This window comes from Chaetodon auriga, chromosome 2 (genome assembly GCF_051107435.1).
Source record: "Chaetodon auriga isolate fChaAug3 chromosome 2, fChaAug3.hap1, whole genome shotgun sequence".
Classification (NCBI taxonomy): domain Eukaryota; kingdom Metazoa; phylum Chordata; class Actinopteri; order Chaetodontiformes; family Chaetodontidae; genus Chaetodon; species Chaetodon auriga.
The window spans coordinates 17,968,162-17,987,460 of record NC_135075.1 but is presented as its reverse complement, the minus strand read 5'-3'; positions in this window follow the sequence as shown (position 1 = coordinate 17,987,460).

The following is a 19,299-nucleotide window of genomic DNA, read 5'->3' as shown; positions in this document are numbered from 1 at the left end:
ATAATCACCCACTGATGTGTTTGTGCTCCATCTGTGGGTTAGATGATATAACTGTATGCAGTAACACCTCGTAATTCAAACCACATGATCTGAAAAGTATGCAATAAGCTGTGTTTTCAGTCCTGGTTGTCTAGTGAAAGTAATTTATGTATGATCGGTGATTCGAGTCAGTTTAAGTAGTTTTAATTTGCATATGCAATACTCAGGTGAAAACCCAATTAAATCAGTTTTGATTGGCTACACAAAAGTGACCAATGGAAAAAAAATAGCTTTGTTTGCAAATCCTGGAAATTACTGTTTTTTCTAATCAAGTGGCAAAGGATGATGATGACTTTTTTTTTTTTTTTCAATATAATCCATTTTAAGAAATGGTTTCCAAGGTGACTTGCTGATTCCAGGGTTACCTGCTGGAGGCAAGGTGCCGCTCCTCTTTTGGATGAAGGTTGAGATGACTTGGGCACCACTGAAGAAGCCCTCCAGGTGATTCTCAGGAGGAGATCTGGACAATGGTGAAGAGTAACTGAGTACATTTACTCAAGTACTGTACTTAAATACAATTTTCTTGTACTCGCATTTGACTTGAGTATTTTCATTTTATGCTACTTTAGCCTTCCACTCTGTTACATTTCAGAGGGAAATATCCTACTTTCTATTCCACTATTTAACAGGTTTTGTTGCTATACTTTTGAGACAATACAACAGATAATATCAAAAGCTTTTAAAATACAACACATTGCTAAAGACTGAACCAGTAGTTTCCAACCTTTTTGGCCTCTGATGTCTGACAAAACACAGTACAGCCGGGGTCTGTCAGCTGTCATCAGCTCCACTGAATAGTGATTTTTCCCTGTGAACTTCTGCTCTGTTCTCTCACCAAAAATCAATGATTAAAACAAGTCTAAAAACTTGAAACAGATTTGCGTATCAGCGCTTTGTTTTTTCTTCTATCCTCTCCCATTAATCATCTCACAACCCCTCACATATATCTGGTGTCCCTGTGTATAAAACTGTATATGAAGTAGCTCAAACTAGCTCCATCTCCAGCAGCTAAAAGAGTAACATGCTGCTAACAGACTGATGCTTCAATTTTAGTCAGATAAAGATGTTATATACACTAATATATGCTTAAGTAGGATTTCCCATGCAGGTCTTTTACTTCAAATGGAGTATTTTTACATTGCTGTATTGTTACTTAAGTGAAGGATCTGAATGTTTCTTCAACCACTCTGTGTTTGTGGGACAAAATATTCCACAAGAGATCAAAAAGTGAAAAAGGGACTGCAGCAGATGAGGTGAAAATGTCTTTTGCTGATCCAGAGATCTTTTTGAAAAGAATGCCACAAAAGTACAAAGAGCAGAATGAAGGATGGAAATAATCCGAGGGCATCTCACAATTCACCGACTCTGCAGCCTTTTTCAGTAAATAGAAGAGTAGAAAGAGGATTTCTGACACGCTGAAGCATATTCCAGGACAGACGCCAGATGGTTGACATGCATTACTTTCCTGAATCAATATACGAGGGTGTGAGCTGCTAGAACTGTCATATGCAAGTTCTGGTTGATGAAATAAAGATTTGCAACATTTCATAGCAGCAAGTTGAGGAGGCTGCATGTAAAACATATCACCCGAGATGTGGTCATTTCAGTTAGAGCTCCTAAAAATGTGCTTTCAAATCCCAAGTATTCTTCCACAAAAATGAGTGTGATCAAATAAGCATCAAAGGTTAAAGTTTGGAGAAAAAAAAAAACATCCTTAGGTAATATTTATTAAGACTATGTCAGTGTGGTTTGATCAGATTTGGCTGACAGTGACCTGGAAATGAAAATAAGCAGCGGCCATCACTTTTTGATTCATATGGTGCAACATCTTGACTGGTGCACACGTGCATGTGACATTAACCTTTTCCTGACGGAGCCCAGATAAAAACACAAAACAGAAATCTCTCATGTAAACAGTCAAAACCATGAGTTCAGTGAGGACCCAGCCACTCAAACTCAGAAGCTGAAGACAGAAAAAAAGTGATTTCAGGACCTTTAATCTGATGACATCACACATCTTCACACAATGCGTGACGCACCGACATGCACAGGACTTTGAAAAGCTCCCAAAAGCAGAAAAAAAGCTGTTTTTGAATCCACGGTTGATTGTATTAAACTCTAATGACTGCAAAGCCCCAAGCAGCCACTTAGTTTGTTTACGCCTCAGGCCAGCTGTGAGCGCATCGGCCAAAAGTCTGTGCTAAGTTTTATCATTCATTCAAAAGCATCTCAAGACGTCACTGGTTTAGTCATGGTTTACTGCTTAAACACAATACGACATGAGGTGTCAGACAATACGAAACGCTTTAATGAAGCTTGCACCATGGCTCCATTAATTTCTGCTTTTCTCAACCACACATACTGTGTGGTACATAATGTTGCACTGCATGCTGGTGTTAAGCGGCAGCAGCTGGGCAAACCCACAAGCACTGGCACTCTGTCCTGTTGTGTACATATTTTAACAGCAACAGCTAATTTATAAGACACTTTCACAGTATTGCCATAAACAAGTTATGACTTGTTATATAAACTCATTGCGAAGAAGCTTTCGGTTATGAAACCTAAACATAAACTTCTGAAAAACATCTGAACTTTTATAAAACAATAATGAATCTTCACATAAGATCGATTTTAATGGAACGTTTCATTAAGAGGAGCTGAAAACTGGAAAACTGGGAAAATCTTCCAATTACACCATCTCTGCTCCGAGTCCTGACTCCTCTCACATTAGGGTTGAGTTGAAGCCCCTTGAAAATAAACCTGCTTCAAAATGCTCCGGCCAGTAATTATTTTTGTACCAGAATTCTTCATATTTATGCAGGAGATAATTGATCTTAAAATGAAACGTGAAAACTAACAATGAAGATCTGCCAGGCATGATTTCACACAAGCAATCAATCTCTTACTGATATCCTTGGACACAAACTGTGTTCCAATTATAAAAACATTTAGGTGGCATCTAAAGGAGTTTGCAGACGGATGCATTGCCCTTGAATTTGATTTGGTGACAACAAACCCACGTAGATTAGAGGACAAATTCTTCATGCCAAAGCCGACATCAGTTAAAGTGAGTTAGTACCATTCTTGTTTTTAAATGCAAATTTTGCAAACCCATAATCTAATATACTAAAAATACTGCAGACACTTTGAATATCTCCATCCGCTCTATGTTTGAGTTTTTTTCACAGAGAAACGCTGAATTGAATATTGACCTTAAGGTAAGGAATGAAAACTTTCTGATCACTTAGTTTTGAAATGTATCTCGAAGCCATGGGGACTTTTGTCACGGCTACTGACTCCACTGGCTGGATGAGGGCTCTGTTAATTGGCTCCTCTTCTGTTTTTAGAAGCAGCAACACTAAACCAACTGCAGCCAGCTATCAGCATATGACTCTGTGGCTTTCCATACTAATGGATTACCTGCCTTTCATCTCACCTGTCAGTACGTATCGAGCTCAGTTTATAATATTGGTCAGATGAATGTGGCTCATCTAATCAGAACTTCTTTCCCATCTGAAGATCAAGTTCAGACCAGCAGAGAAGAGTATGAGAACATGATCTCATACAAAGGTCACAATGTTCCCACAAGGAACACGTCTTCAACGGGCTAATTGGGGATTTTTGAGGAGAATTTTTTTTTTTTGGTTAATAACATCCATTACTGACTTTTAGCTTGCCAGGCTAATACTTCGCTGCACGCTCTGCTTGTCTTATTTGCAAGACATGATATACACTGACACAGATTTATTTGAAAATAACGAAACTTGAGCACAACGAACGGCCCGAACCCGATCGGAGATGCAACGTTTTTATCAAGATCCCAGTCAGACAGCAGAACTTCACTTCACAAATCTGTTGAAATATAATTGTTTGCTGCACAATGGCAGAACATCTAAAACATATTCTTTATTTTGTTTCTAAGAAACTCACCAGAGCTGCGTTACAAAAAGGATGTGCATACAGCCGAGTATTTTGAGTGTGATATAGAACTGGAAACTCTATGTTAAAAATATCTTATTTCACAAAGATGCCTTGAAACAGATGAATGTCACAATGAAGAGTCTTCAGTATGGAAGCTGGCATGTAAACAGACAGATCCAGTGTTACAATCCAGACCGCTCATAAACTCTGTCTGACACTGATTCAAGCACACTTGCCGTTGACGTGCATCATCAGTTCACCGGTGTATTTTCAAATCAAGACGGCGTGTTGTGACAGTCGTGGGACCTGGTGATGTAAGTGTAGAGGCATCCCGCAGTGGGAATGCCTGAGCGCACGAGGGTCACCGCAACGCAGGGATAACAAACCAGCGTGTTGGTACAGCTGCCCTGTGGTTTCCATGCACTCACACAGGTATAAACCAGCAGTCACTCTCCTGTTCCTAACCTGAAGCATGTGTGTGGTGTTGGAAAGGTCAGAAATCACATGCAGAACTAAATCATGTTAGCGTGACTAACAGAGGATTTGTGCAAAACACTGCCAACCAAAACAAACGCTGCCTCTAAAATCTTTTTTCACTTAAATGTGTGTTCTGTGTATGACTTGTTTAAGGGCTGTTTTGCGATTGTTAACATTTTTTCACTCTCTGGTGCAGGTTTTCCACATTTTAAAATGCCTCTGATATGACTGATCACCTGCAACTGCTAAAAGTTTCTAGACAATATCCTAAAAAGCTGAAACAAGAAAAGAAGTAAGGACAGTATAATTACACTTTTAAAAGGTAAAATTCTTTGGATTTTACTCCACATACAGTGACTGGTGATAACTGCAAGTGTTTTTGATAACATAGGATGCTGAATTCAGTTTGAAATGACGCCCACTGGAGGCAGCAAACATAGCTGGAGCAGCTACTCTGTCAGATATAGAAATTTGTGTTTCCAGTGCAAAACTGTGAGCTGAGAGGATTCTTGATGTGTCGTTATTTTAATAAAAAGACAGAAGAAGGCAGTCAGCAGTGTTGTGTGACACATACTGGGCCCAGTGTCACATACTGTTTGCACATTGTGTGATTTTTATGCATGCACCAGCGTTTGTCCGCTGCATCATGCCCAGTATGTGTATGCATTGTGTCCTGTGAACCCCTGAAACCTCTACTTCGCCACTAAGGATGTAAAGAAATGCAATGACTCAGAGCAAGTGCACTAAATGGCTATTGATGAACAATTATTGTCGCAAATATGATCAAAAACAGGGTTTGATACAATTATAATTTTTAGATATCACGCATGTATGTTTGAGATGTCATTCAAACAGGCAGAAAGAGTGAAAACAACTGTGTAGGTGTACAGTGGGTGTATATGGCCTGTTAAAGTTTTTTAAGGTGGAATGTAAAGGCAAGGTTCCCCATCTAATCCACAACAAGTACACTTTGCAGAAATCTTGTGTGCCTCTTATACAGCAAATGATAATAAAATTAAGGAATTGTCATCCTCAGTAATACTGGACATTAATGATGATGCTGCTCCCAAGTGTCCCATCAAGCCCTGCTGGTGACGCTGCATGTACAGCTCCAAGGCCAAGGAGACGACATCGAAATGGAACAGAGCCATAATTCATGTTATTAATTACACCTGTGCTTTTCCTTCTTTTATTTAGCAAAATGGATTTAATGTAACCAAAGGACAGTTCCAAGGAAATCCCTGTTTCTTCTTCTACAGCATCTCTCTGAAGTGCAGCGGTTGACGAGAGGTGTGTTGTGATTATGTGTCACATCAATCTTGAATAATTTTCCTTTGCACCATTCGTCTCTATGTAATCTAAGAAACTCTGACATGTTCGAGCCAAACACAGGACACGAGTGCTGTTGGGACCCAGTGTGACTTTCAGTTCTTTTAACTGAGCACACTTTATTCTTAGAGAGCTGCTAATAAAGTCTAGAAAAACCCAACTCTGTACTTCTATGACTTAAGAGATACACAAAGTTTTTTCTCATTTGATCGTCGAAAGCGTGTGGCAATTTTTGGCCAAATGAGAAAATGGTAATCACTTTGTTGGAGAGCCAGCAGTTTCCACAACTGCTCCAGCATGTGGGACAGGGATAAAAGCCAAATCCACAGAGGATCCATAAGACGGCAGGGTATGCCACTAGCCTGTGGCACTGTTCATAGAGAACATCTGCATCAGTAACATCTGCAGCCGAGCTCCGTCAATGGAAAATCACTGACATTAATCCAAACAGTCTGCATGCTACCTTTTGGTGGCGTGCCTTTTGTTAAAGCATGCGTTATCTGTGAGCTCATAATTCTGTGGTATAAATTAAAAGCAGTGATTCCTTTAGCAGGTAAAATTCAGTGGAAAAGGGCTTCGACTGCATCGGATCTTCCTCAAATGTTTGGATGGTTTGCAAAACATTGTAAGTTATAGTTTCCTGTGCTGTCAAACCTTAACCGCAGACGTAGCCCCAAATCATCATCATTTGTTTATTCCAGGTCAATTTGACTTGACATAGGCTTATACTCCCGCTGAGTAAATTCACTTCAAGGTTGTGCCTTGTCAAATTGAGTTCGACTGAACTGGCCACTGCTTGATTTAATTACCTCATGTAAAACACTTGCTAGTGTGGAATAAATAAAAAACAATGTGATTTCAGTTGAAATTTTAGTCAGATTTTTACAAACTTTCTAACTTTATGAAGTTGTTTTTATGGCAACATATTCTGACGATTGAACACTACGAGCCGCAGTTTCCCACATGGAACCCCAAGTCTTTACCACATTTTGCAAGGTCATTGTCAAACATGAGAACGTGCCCTCTGCGGTGGCCCATGGGGACATTCCTCCTCTGCATTTGACACTTATTTGGGAGCAGTGGGCAGCCACAGCACAGACACTGACAACTGTCCATGGTGAAGTGGGGCTTTGCGTGAGGCCCATTTTTTTTATTATCACCTGCTATTAATTAGCATGAGAGAAAGCCTGTCGAAGAGAAATAGTCATAGTTAGAGCAGTTCAACAATTACTTGTCAAAGTTGTATGAATAATGACACGGTGCTGTGCATTATATAAAACACTGATAAGAGAAGGGGAAGGGGAAATGTATCCTGTAAAAAGTCAGAGTCAGCTTTACACCCATTAAATTATCCCAGATGGAGCCGAGCCAGGATAATGTGTGTTGGACGTGCGGCGTGGCACAGAGTACTGCAACCCCCCTCCATGAAATTAGGGAATATCCTTTTATACAACCAATATGGGGAAGGGTTTTACATTGCATGAAGCACGGCCTTGGACAGCCAATACCAAGAACTGCACGAGTGAACCTGTAATGTGACAAATCTGCAAATAAAACTGAGTCAGATTGAACTGAAAACGTTATGGATTGTTTATAAGTTTTGTTTTTAGCGTAACAGACTTTATATTTACAGTATGCATTGATGTTTAAATGCATGTGTTATTGCATGTCTGTGGAGTCTCTTAAAGAGTGAATCTAAATTGTTTTCAGGTATTTTCAAGGTATTTATGTGTTGGTGTATGTGTTGTAATTAGTTTATGTATGGTGCCATGATCATTTCTGTTGTCAGTGTATTATGAATTTCTGTATGTGTTATTTTTTTATACGACTGATTAATGCTAGAAGTGTTTTCCTTCATTTACAACACTTAAAAGACACAAACAGTCCATCACATTTTGTGGTGCAACAAAATGTCTGGCTTGGCAAAATGTGCACTTCATTAGGAAATAATTCAAAGCTGATTTATTTGGTTTAGCAGTGGCACACTTCGTCACATTAAGTGGTGTACATCACGTTTCTTGGCTGCTCACTTGGTTTCAGGCAGATCTGTGTATTATAACAATGAAAGAAGATACAGTGCTTTCAGCTCGCGCAGGGAGCGTGTAAAATGAAAACAAGATGGAGACTAGATTTAAATCTTAAAGAAATCCACAGGCAATGAGTGTCAAAGGAGACGTGGATTTTCCTTTCGCAATGGAGCGCTTCCTGGGAGCTTTTCACTGAGCTGAGTTAGTTAGAAACCTTGGTCTACAAAATATTGTTTATCCACTGATTGAAAAAAATATGATCTAAGATGAGAAATATGTACAAAAGAAAATTGTTTCTACTTCCTCTTCAGTATCTACCAACATGCCTTTGAGCTGCTTAGTCTACAATCAGAGGCCAAGAGTGGTGAGGTTTAAAGTTTGGTTAGTGATTACTATAACCTTACAGGCAAAACACTCACAACACGGGCACCATGAACGTCTGTACAATCTTTTACCATGATCCACTCAATAGTTGTCGAGATATTTCAGTCTGGACCAAAATGGTGCACCATCCAACAGATGGTCACTTCCATCTCCAGAGCCATGCTGATAGCGTGGCTAAAAATAATAAAATAACAGCACTGTTTTCCTGAACTCACGAAACCTTTTTAGAGATACGTGGTTCTCACATGGCAGCGATGCTACAAACACATGATGATCTTACTGAAAATGATGCATTGCTGTAGATAAAACTAGCCATCAGTATCTAAAGAAGTTCAAATGTAGCAGTAACAATCCAAAAACATCATAGTAAAACATAAAATAAGCTCTCTCTGGTTCATGTCATTCATGCACTAGTGGTGCATTCCCAGTTAAAACTATGGGTTTCAGTTGGTTAGAATGATGGCAAGTTGGAGAGGACATCAACATCAACACCAACACCTCATTTAAGAGAACATTAAACATGAACAGGTGTTATTGTTTTTTGCCATTTAGCAGCTGATAAACTGAAATGCAGTAGCAGCTAATACAACCATGACTTCAGAAACATTGGGATACCATGTAAAAATATATAAAAAGGAATGTGATCATATGCTAATCCTAATTTCATGCGTTCATCATAAATTTCTCTTGATTCTGTAGTTTCTGTTCTGACAGAGGTGCCTCTGGGAGCATTATTAACATTGTGAGGACTAATTTTCTTTTCTAAGCTTTATTTATTTAGCCCCCAGGGCAAAACTGGCCACCCAATGATTCATTTTTCATCTTTCATTTTCACTTAAAAACATTTAGAATAACCTGACTTCATTCTAGAAAACTCTGGGTTCAATATCTTTAATGCATGCTGTAACTCAGAGGAAATGCTATGCTGTGACTTGTACGATTGACCCAGTTTTCAGCTATTTAGAACCAGCTCCAGCCGCACTGAAAATAAAAGCTTTATTTTTTCTCTTTTTATCAGTGCTTCTCAGTGCTTAATGGGCATCAGTCTAAATTTACATTGTCCTAAGATATTCTGAGATGTTTTGAGTCAGACCACAACCAAACCGGAAAGAGTGGGTGCTGGTTGACCCAGACCAAGAGTGTGTGAAAGCACTGTAAAATGAGCCAGTGTTATCTGCAACACATGTGATGACAGCACATGTAGTGTGGTGGGTTGATAAACCAACATTTTGAACTATTTTGGTTCAGATTTTCCCCTTAAAGTTCCCATATGTAGCTTTTCACATTGAAGACATTTTCCATGCCTGACAGCGTTACATATTTGTATCTGTCAGTTCCAACACTTCGTGTGAACAACTTAAAACCAAGACATGCTTTTTTATGGCTTTAAACAGACAGATGCTATATGTCTTATATATATATATTGAATAAATATTTGTATGTATGAAATTAGAAATTGCTCTAAATAACATGAAGTTGGTCAATATGTTTGCTTTAATATAGATAGTTATAAAACCACAGTGCATTGTAGACAGACAGAAGTCCAACATCAATATTTTCATAAAACAGCCTGAAACTTTAACAGAAATACAGTAGCAGTATTTGGATCTAACACCAAGATCTGAACTTTTGGTCCATCAGTGAGAAGATTTCTATCAGAACATGAGTTCAGAAACTGAAATCCTGAGGGATCTGTGGCACCCTCTTTAACATTCTGGGCTGATTAAGTTTTAACAGGAAAATTCAATTTACAGCTCACATTTTAGGAGTAAGTGGTTAATCTTCAGTGAAATCTCAAGGCATGTTACATATGGTGCACATTACCTTTTCCATTTCCTCTCCTTCGGTGAGGCTGTTTCACATTATTCTTATCTTCTGTCTCAATTCGAGCAATGAGAAATATGAGCCTATATCTAAGATGGAAAGATGCAACAAGTTCAAAGATATGCTTCCGACGCATCCGAGGAATAGCTCTGGAAAATATGCTCATTTGTTTTGTTGCCAAAAATTTAATGAGAAGATTGATACCATACTCGTATCTGCATTGGAAATTTAAAGCTAGTGTGACAAGATGATTAGCTAGCTCTGGATAAACGCACACATTTTTGCTTTCACATTTCACCGATTCAGAAAACATGTTAATTTATGAGCTTTAGAGGTGCTGGGAGGTGGACTGTGTTACCTTTAGACCAGACAAACATTAGCTTATCCCCCTGTGTCCAGTCTTTATGCTAAGCTAACCATCTGCTCACTAGCTTCATATTTAGCAAACATGACCAATATAACAATAAAGAGATTTCAATGCAATTCAATTATAAAAAGAGCTAACAGATCCTGACACAGCCTGTTATGTCTCAAGCCAACCAGCCTCTTCCTGTGTTATCTCTCTCTTCTCCAATACAGTCCAGTTTAATTGACCACAAATCATATGCTGTAGCAGCTGAATTTACTGTCTCGTCTAGGCTACTGAAGACACGATGTGGTGATAATCACACAATAAACATGATAAATACCAGATGGAAACATCATCCAATTCAATTTATACCGGAGAATAGTAGGCATGGCCTTGTATCGTGTCTGCCACCTTTAAGGCTGGTATGGAAGATTTGTTTTCCTTTGATGAATGAAAAATCTGTTCTGAACAAGCATCGTCATGATGTAAAAAAAAAAAAAAAAAGATGTTTTCATCAACTGCCTGTAAGTTATCTCTACATCGCTGGAGGAAATGAGAGTTAGCCCCAGGCTGTTGTTATGTTAATAGTATAAAATAAGATAGCAATACACACAGAGAGGAAATTACAGTTTACCCATTGACGGCAAAGACCGCCGCTTATCATCTTCTGAGTGACCTTTCACACTTTGTGATTCATTTAAATGCATGTTCCTACAAACAAATGTTGTTTTCTGTAAGAAACATAAATACACATGGATTTATTTTCTATTTAATACCACCCATTTGGATTGTCGCCACAAATCATATAAGTAGGATTTATATCCTCTGATGTAGATGTACTGTAGATGACAATAAAAACTAATTCACTAAAAAGCCTTTATGGAAAACTGCTGTTTTACATGGGACACAATGATATACTATATTATTATATAAAAATGATTAAATGCATTTCATGCTGAGTGAAAGTTGTTGTTTTTAGGTACAGCTGGCTGTAAAACAATAAATCACGGACAAATTATCACCAAGCCCATGCTTTCTCACATATCAACACATATACCAAGATAAACAACATATCTACTTATCACTTATCAGAGTGACAGCTGATCTGTTTTTGTGCTTTTATTACCCACAAAAGTACATCAGAGTCGGATATTTTCTTTAGATATGGTATGAGTGGCCATTAATGGACATGTCCACAACTGGCATCCAGACAAGTTAGTTCCAAAAATATAGTGAAGAAAACGTTATTTAGGCCTAGAAAGTTAAACTGAAGCACAACGACTCCTGCCTCCCGCAGTACAGCGCTCCATATAATGCATCTTAAAGGACCAGTGTGTAGGATTAAGGAGGATCTTTTGGCAGAGATAGAATATGATACTTATAATTATGTTTTCATTAAAGTATGATCACCTGACAATAAGAGTTGTGTTTTCATTACCTTAGAATGAGCTCTTTGTATCTACAGAGGAAGTGGGTCCTCTTTGCATGCGTTGCACCACCGTGTTTCTACAGTAGCCCGGAACAGACAAACCAAGCACTGGCTATAGACAGCACCTTGCATGTTTTTAGCATCCACTGTAGGGGAGGGTGATGCGAGCAGTGTCAGTGGGTTTCAATCCACAAACCTGACCCCAAGAAGCCACTAAACCTCCACACTGGACCTTTAATGCCAGGGACAGACTACATGATATTTTTGTCTTTGCCTTTGTCTGTTTTGTCTAAACTGTTGGTCGGGTGACTGGCAAGGCTACACGCATAACCCTGACCAATCATGACACGTCTTGTTTCACAGCTGGTTTAGTATGTTTAATTGGCCACAACAAAATCGGCTCAAAGTCAGGCTAGATTGGTGTAGTCTGATCCTGGCATAAGTGTGTTGACCATTAATATCTGCCAGGCTTGGGAAGAGGTCAATTTTCTTTGCATTCACTCACATCTCTTTACTTACAAGAGTAAGTTTGAAAACCACAGGCAAGTCCTAAATCTAGTGACACGATTAATGTGATAGATATTGATATCTATAGTGAACCTCTGTCATAGGATGCTGTCTTTTAAAGGGGCTTTAATTCAATTAACTCCTTCTTTGCCTGAGGTTACCAATAATGGATTGTGGTTGAGCATCTGTGATGTGATCCGTGAGCTACTATCCACAGACACAGCAGCTGGAGATTTGTCATCACTGTAATATGTGTGAGAGACTGAAATACAATCATTCCAAGGATGTCAAGACTGCACTATATCAAAATCTTATACTGTGAGAGATGACCGAATTGTGTACACTTTCTCATCAAGCCATGTTTTCTGAATATTTTAGTGGTATGCCAAACAGACCTCAGAGCGTGACTGTGCTATGAGGTAGCCTCTGAGAGAGATTTAACCTTGTTGAACCTTTCTCTGATTGTTTCCAATTCTTCATGCTACTCCGAGCGGCTTTTTTAGTATAAACATTTTCTGCACACAGCCATTCACCCCCGTTTGCATGTGCAAACTGTTCAACCAGACACCTTGCCCTGATCTAACATCATTAGTCAGATCAAAGCAAAAGCCGTCTTTGATTCACATAACCTCCTTCAGCTAACGTGCAACCATTCCACCAAACAGAAAATCACAAGATATTTTAAGTTGGTGTGTCATGCGTTTCACTGAGTCTTCCCAGCAGATCCCTGCAGACTGGTGGTCATTGCAATAAGTAAACAAATATAATCAGCTTTTCCAGTTCTGCCTCTTTAGGTCTGAGCAAACAAATTTTGGACACTAAGCATTACCCCAAAGCTCTTGAGCTAATCACAACCACACTACAGCCAAAGAGTTCAGATAAATCTGACATAATTTGATGTGCTTTGAAGAGAGCCCCACTCCACAGCACATTTGGTTTAGAATATGTACCTTTAGCATATATAAACATTTACATTCCTTTTCTTAAGAAAATATGACATTTTGTAGGTAAAAAGGGAAAAAATCTTCCTGAAAGTTCATAAATCTAATATTTAACATGACAAACATTTAGTCCCATATAAATGGCACCACGTGAGATGAGAAAAGGTTGGTTTTGTACGCTTTTGCTTAGCATCAAGCTGCAGAATTAAATTAATAAGTATTCTCATAATGACACCAGAAGAGACAAACACAGATTCTTGATTGTGATGAGACACTTTGTGCATCTTCAGATCATCACATCTGTAGGACCGAACAGCCATCACAACGCGTTGAAGTTGATTCACTGCGTCACTAACCCAAACAACATGGCAGCGGCGTTGGTTGTTACGTAAGATGAGACAAATTATGTCTTCATAACATTGCTGGAGTGAATCTGGAAAGTGTTTGTAGCTGCATCTTCTGTTTCTGCCGAAGATTACATTTTTGGATGTGTATGGAGAAGCGGTTCAATTCAGTTCCTGGTAACATATTCTAAATATTTACATGCCGGGTAGGACAAACTGTTTGCAAGGATTACCATTGTATGGTTATTTAGCTGTAATTTGATCATCTTGCTCTACATTCATTTTTACCAGCTGAATGGGATCTGATATGATCATGATAAGCACAGCCTAAAGAAATCGAAAAGGCTTTTTTAGGCTTCAGAAGTCATTACTGCATGCACAATGAAGAGACGCTTGCTTGAGCCCTTGAGTTGCTTTAATGCAGCTGTGGAAAATTAGACATGAAAGTAGATGTAGATCTGCTTTATATTTTTCGAGGATGGCATTAAAGCATGGGGTACTCACACATTTACAGAAAAATCTATTTATCTATCTATGTATGATTAGTTTGACCACAGAAGCTTTTGGAGTTTATCCAAACTGATTTGAAAAGGTTTTCAAAGTCTTGCAGACTGTAAACTTTTCCAAGGGGGTAAGGGGACATGAAATCCTTCAGTTTGATCCTTTTCAAATGAGAACAACAGTACGTAACATTGCGGTTTATAGAGCAATAAACAAGATTATAAACCAGGCTAGCAGCTCTGTGAGGCTGTGTGCCAAATGTTAATGTCAGCATGCTAACATGCTCGCAATGACAATGTCAGCCAATTGTCATTGCCAATGTCAGACAATGGTAGCCTTTAATGTTTACCATGTTCATCACCGTAGTGCATTAGCATGCTAACATTTGCAAATTAGCACAAACAAAATTAACACAAAGTAGAGCTGAGGGTTCTTCTTCAAAGCGGCTAAAGCGGCAAATTGTGTGTACAACACACATTTCTTACATTGTGCATACAATAGCTTTACGGAGGTCAGTTACTAAAACTTGAAGCATGGAGAAACAAAACACAATCGACTTCTGAGAAATTCAAAAGAAATTGTTTTACAAAGTTATTTTCCTGGAGCGTCCTTAGGCGAAGTCAGGAATGCAGAGTACACAGCGGTAGCGTGTGTGGATGTCCAAACACATTTAGTCCTTCATCCCTCAGAGCTTTTTTACCCATGAGACTCTTGCAGCTTAATGCCACTGTCCACTGGGGCTGCCCACTTCTGGTCCACAGGAAGAGCAGAGGCTAAGCAAACAAACAAGCCCCTGCTACAGTGTTTCATATGTAACACATTGCATCTCAAATGTGGGAAAGCGATCCTACATCTGTATCTCATATGAAACACTGAAAGATGATATCCATGAAATCGATACTGAGGAGCTCTCAGCAGTGTATTGTAGTAACAAGGCTTCAAGCTATTCATGAGATTATGAAGCTCCATCCGTATCAAATCCCAGTCTTTGCTGCTGCTGGCTATTTACATAATTGACCCACTGGACCTTATACTTGAAGGATAGAAATTCCAGTTATATGTTTAACAGATGGAGGTGGGTGAGTTCTCATGCAGTGCGATAACGGCAGTTTCAAAATGTGTCAAATCACAGTCTACGTTAGCAGCAAAGATAAATGATGAAATGGAGACTGATTCCTCGCCCTGGCCCCATGCTGGCTTCTGAGCTAACAGTGTGTCCCTGAACAGATCAGAAAGGAAGTATCACCTTAACTCATCTAAGAGTCACTTGACCTTTACCTCACACTTAAACAGTGCTGGAAGAAATATCCACGCCTACTAAAGTAAAGGGCATTTGGCATCATATTCGGACGCTTGGCCAGAACCCTTTGGCATCACTTTTTAAGGCACTGGCAAACCCAATAGCGTCATTTTTCAATGTGCAGGGCACAATATACAATGTCCAGTTAGCAATTTCTGGTTACACTTCCTGATAAAGCTAGCTGAGAGCAATAATCAACATGTGGTTAAAATTGAGATTTAGGAACCATAACATCTTAAAATACTTAAAATAAGTATGCTACTTCACTTAGGAAAGCTTGACACTGGACATGATCAATTCTCTCCTGAATGAAAGTCCTGTGCTTGATCCATCCAACACCCCACCTTCCTGAAAATGTGTACGTCTCATGCTCTTCGCGTGCCATTTGATGCATTGGGATGTCTGTAGAAGTCTATCAGACTATTCTGCACGTTGAAAAATGATGCGAGATGGGTACCCGGTGCCTTAAGGGGTTCTGACCAAGCCTCTGTATGTGACAAGACTGTAGTTTCATTGCCATTTTATACCATTGTCTCTAGTTTTGAGGTTTTGGTGTGGGGATTGTTTCAGTTTTCATATCAGCTGAGGAAATGCAGCAACTGTTTGCTGACACGTTCGCCATATCAACCTTAAAGGTGATGATACTGTATGTCAGAGCTGTCTTCTTTCCACTGCCCCCACGAGGCTAAAAAAAAATCTGTTGAAAAGTTTTAATTTGATGTTGAGAGGAGAATTGTCTGTTGAAATCCAGATCTATCCCCTTCACCTGCAGGACACAGATAACCTGCATTTTTCCATGAGCGCATCAGTTCCACCGGTGATGAATCCTGAGACTCACCGAATGAGATATTAATCACTGTGACCTGCCAGGAGGATTTTGGCACTTTGACATCTGCCTCCGGTCATCAGTTATTATCTGACTGTTTTCTCTCTTACGTCCTCTTGGGCCAAAATTCCTGTCTACTGAGAGATTTAGTTGATCAGACCCCTACCTCTCCTGACAGTTACCTCAGCACCTTCCAGTTGTTGCTGGTCATATCTAGCAGAGCCAAGGAGCTGATGGGGTGGGGTGACTCAACCCTCCATGTCCCTCTGATTGGAAACAGGCACCTGGATGTTTGCACCTCTCGCACAGCAGGGGCAAGAGGAGCCAGAGGCTGCATGGCAGGGCTCATTCCACTTACATTTTAATTTCCCACTTTCATACTCAGGCATGCTACAGCAATTTAATATTTTCGATTCACAACATGACTTCTAGCAGTTCTGCGCTCTGCAGAGATTTTATCATACGCTCTTCTTGGTTGCCAGTCGTTCAGTAGTAGTGCTTTTTTTCTGCCTCGGCTCTTCTTGGCTTCCAGTTGTCCTCATAATGTTCCTCTTCATTTTATTCAATTAGATGAAAAAAGATACAGTATTACCCCCATTGACCCTGGCCTCTCCCATTCACCTTTGACAAGTAAAAGCGAAGCACTTTCTGTCCCCTGAGCTGTTTGCACAAATCTCAGTGTTAAAGATACCATATCTTCTCCTCTAATTAGTCTGAACAGGCTAGATTCTGCTCTCACAAACTGTCCTTCTGCTGCAGCTAATTTGAAGTAAAAGCACCACTTACACTTGTCTGGGGTGGTGTTATGAATCCAGAAAAACACCCTCATTTAACATTTGCCACAAAAGCTTAATGTTAAATGACTGAGGAAGGACATAAACTGTGGTGTTGCTACATCCCCTATCTGCCTGTGTGCATCAGTGGTTTAAATCTACTGGTTTGTGTTTCATACTCATATGTCTAACAGTTAGTGAAAGCAAAATGTATGTTACATAACTTTTAAGAACTTTCCAAGAACTAGATGAAAACAACTAGGGCATAAGGAGGCAGTTATAAGTCTTGCTAGCATAAAGTTAGCCTAGATTAAATAAAGAGGAGAAACAGCTAGCCTGGCTCCTTCCTCAAAAATAACCTACATTAACAACACCTCTGAAGCTCACTAATTAATCCATGTCTCTTTTTATTCTATACGCAAACAGAATGCAAAAACAATAAATTGTGGTTTTATAAAGTTTCTGTAGGTTGCTGCCCTTCTCCCTGCTTCTAATCTTTATGCTAAGCTAGGCTAACCGCTTCCTGGCTCTAGCTGTACACTTGCAGATGATATTGTGTTTCTTTCTCATCTAACTCTTGACAAGTGAATATGTAATATGGATGTGATGTTTTAGACATTTAGACGACTACTTTAAACAAGGAATATTAGCCTTTTTCATTACAAAATGTTTAAAAGTCGGCCTACATCACTGCTAAATTTGACCGTGTATTGACAGTTGAACTAATTGGGCCTTTGGTTTTAATAATCACTGAAACTAAACAAGATGAAGCTGAAATAAATGTTTCAATAAGACACATGCATCCCAATGATTCAAAATCTGACAGTATTTCAGGATGGCTTTGTGTTTAACTGTCTTGGCTCTGTTACACTGCATCTTGTCTCTGCTGTCCAAAGCTGTTTGCTTAATCAAATCATTACCTCTCAGAGTCCTACTGACTTTTTCCAAACCACCATTTCAATAAAATAAACTTTTTGTTTGTTTGTTTTTGCTGACTTGCCCGATTGAATCAAAGTTAAACAAACAGATAGACAACAGATGAAGACTTTCAGTCCACCAACAGCAGCTTTGTGTTAAGGCTGACCCGGTCAGCCAGTTACAGAGATGAAAGGGAAAAATATGATATTCAGGCATGTTCCTACAGGGAGTGTTCTATACCTGCAGAGCATAAAGACAAGGTAACAAGACAACTGCTGGCAGCTGCTCCTGACCACGAAAATCATCCTGTTTTAAATTGTTATTCTGGCCACCCATACAGTATAAAATACAGCCTTGACAAGGGCATGTGGCTATACATACGGATATATAGGTATAAGGTTTGCATTCCAATTTCAGGTAATTGTGGCTCACATTCAGCTGCTTTCCCAGAAAAAGTATAGGTTGTAATACTCACAGGGGTATAAAAAGTGGAAAATTACTTTAATAGATAATCAATACATGCTGTATGTTTCTTACAGTAAATTAAAGGGGTCATGAAGGTGCATTACAACACTTTCTTATGCATGAACTGTTTTATGACATGTGGACAAAGTTAGCCAACTTCCCCAAGTTGTCAAACCAGTCAGTGTGGAAAATAAACAGGAGCAAGAAACAAGGATCTGTTTATGGCAAAAGCATCTCCAAATATTTGACAGCAGTGGCACACTCGCATGTACACAATATTATGTAATTAAAATCTGATGGATCTGTTGTTTCTTTACTCCCGTAGTCGTATCCTGATATGCAGCAGGCATAAACCGTGCAAAACATACGCCGCTGATGTCAATTTGGAGCGTGCAGGAAACGACTGATGCTAAAGTTTTGTAGTAAATGAGTCACATTACATGGTTAGCCTGTGGCCAGCACTTTGTTCAGCTCAGTTAAAACTATATGCTGAAAGTTAATGGTGTGGAAGATGGTAGGGGGGGTGGGTGGTTTGTTTCATTGGTTCATATTTCCTGAATAGTGAACTATGACACATGGCAGCACATAATAGGAAATAAAAACGGGAAGAGTCTTGAAGTCTGGCCATTTAATTTGTAGAAAATCTTAATTTCAATGACTTTCAACCCATGTGTGTGTGTGAATCACTTCTTCCTGTCAGGTCGAACTTCTTCCAAATGTTCTGATCAAACAGAATCATGAGGTTAATCACATTTATGACACTGAGATGACTCTGGGGTATTTGCACCAGCAAGTGAACAAATGTGGACTGTAAGAAGCAATTCAGACTGGAAAGGATGATGCAGATTGGTTCATTTTCTCACAGAAACATATCTATAGGACAGAAAAATAGTTCCTTTTGCTTGAGAAATACTTCAGTCATACTTTGTCAGATGTTTAAAATAT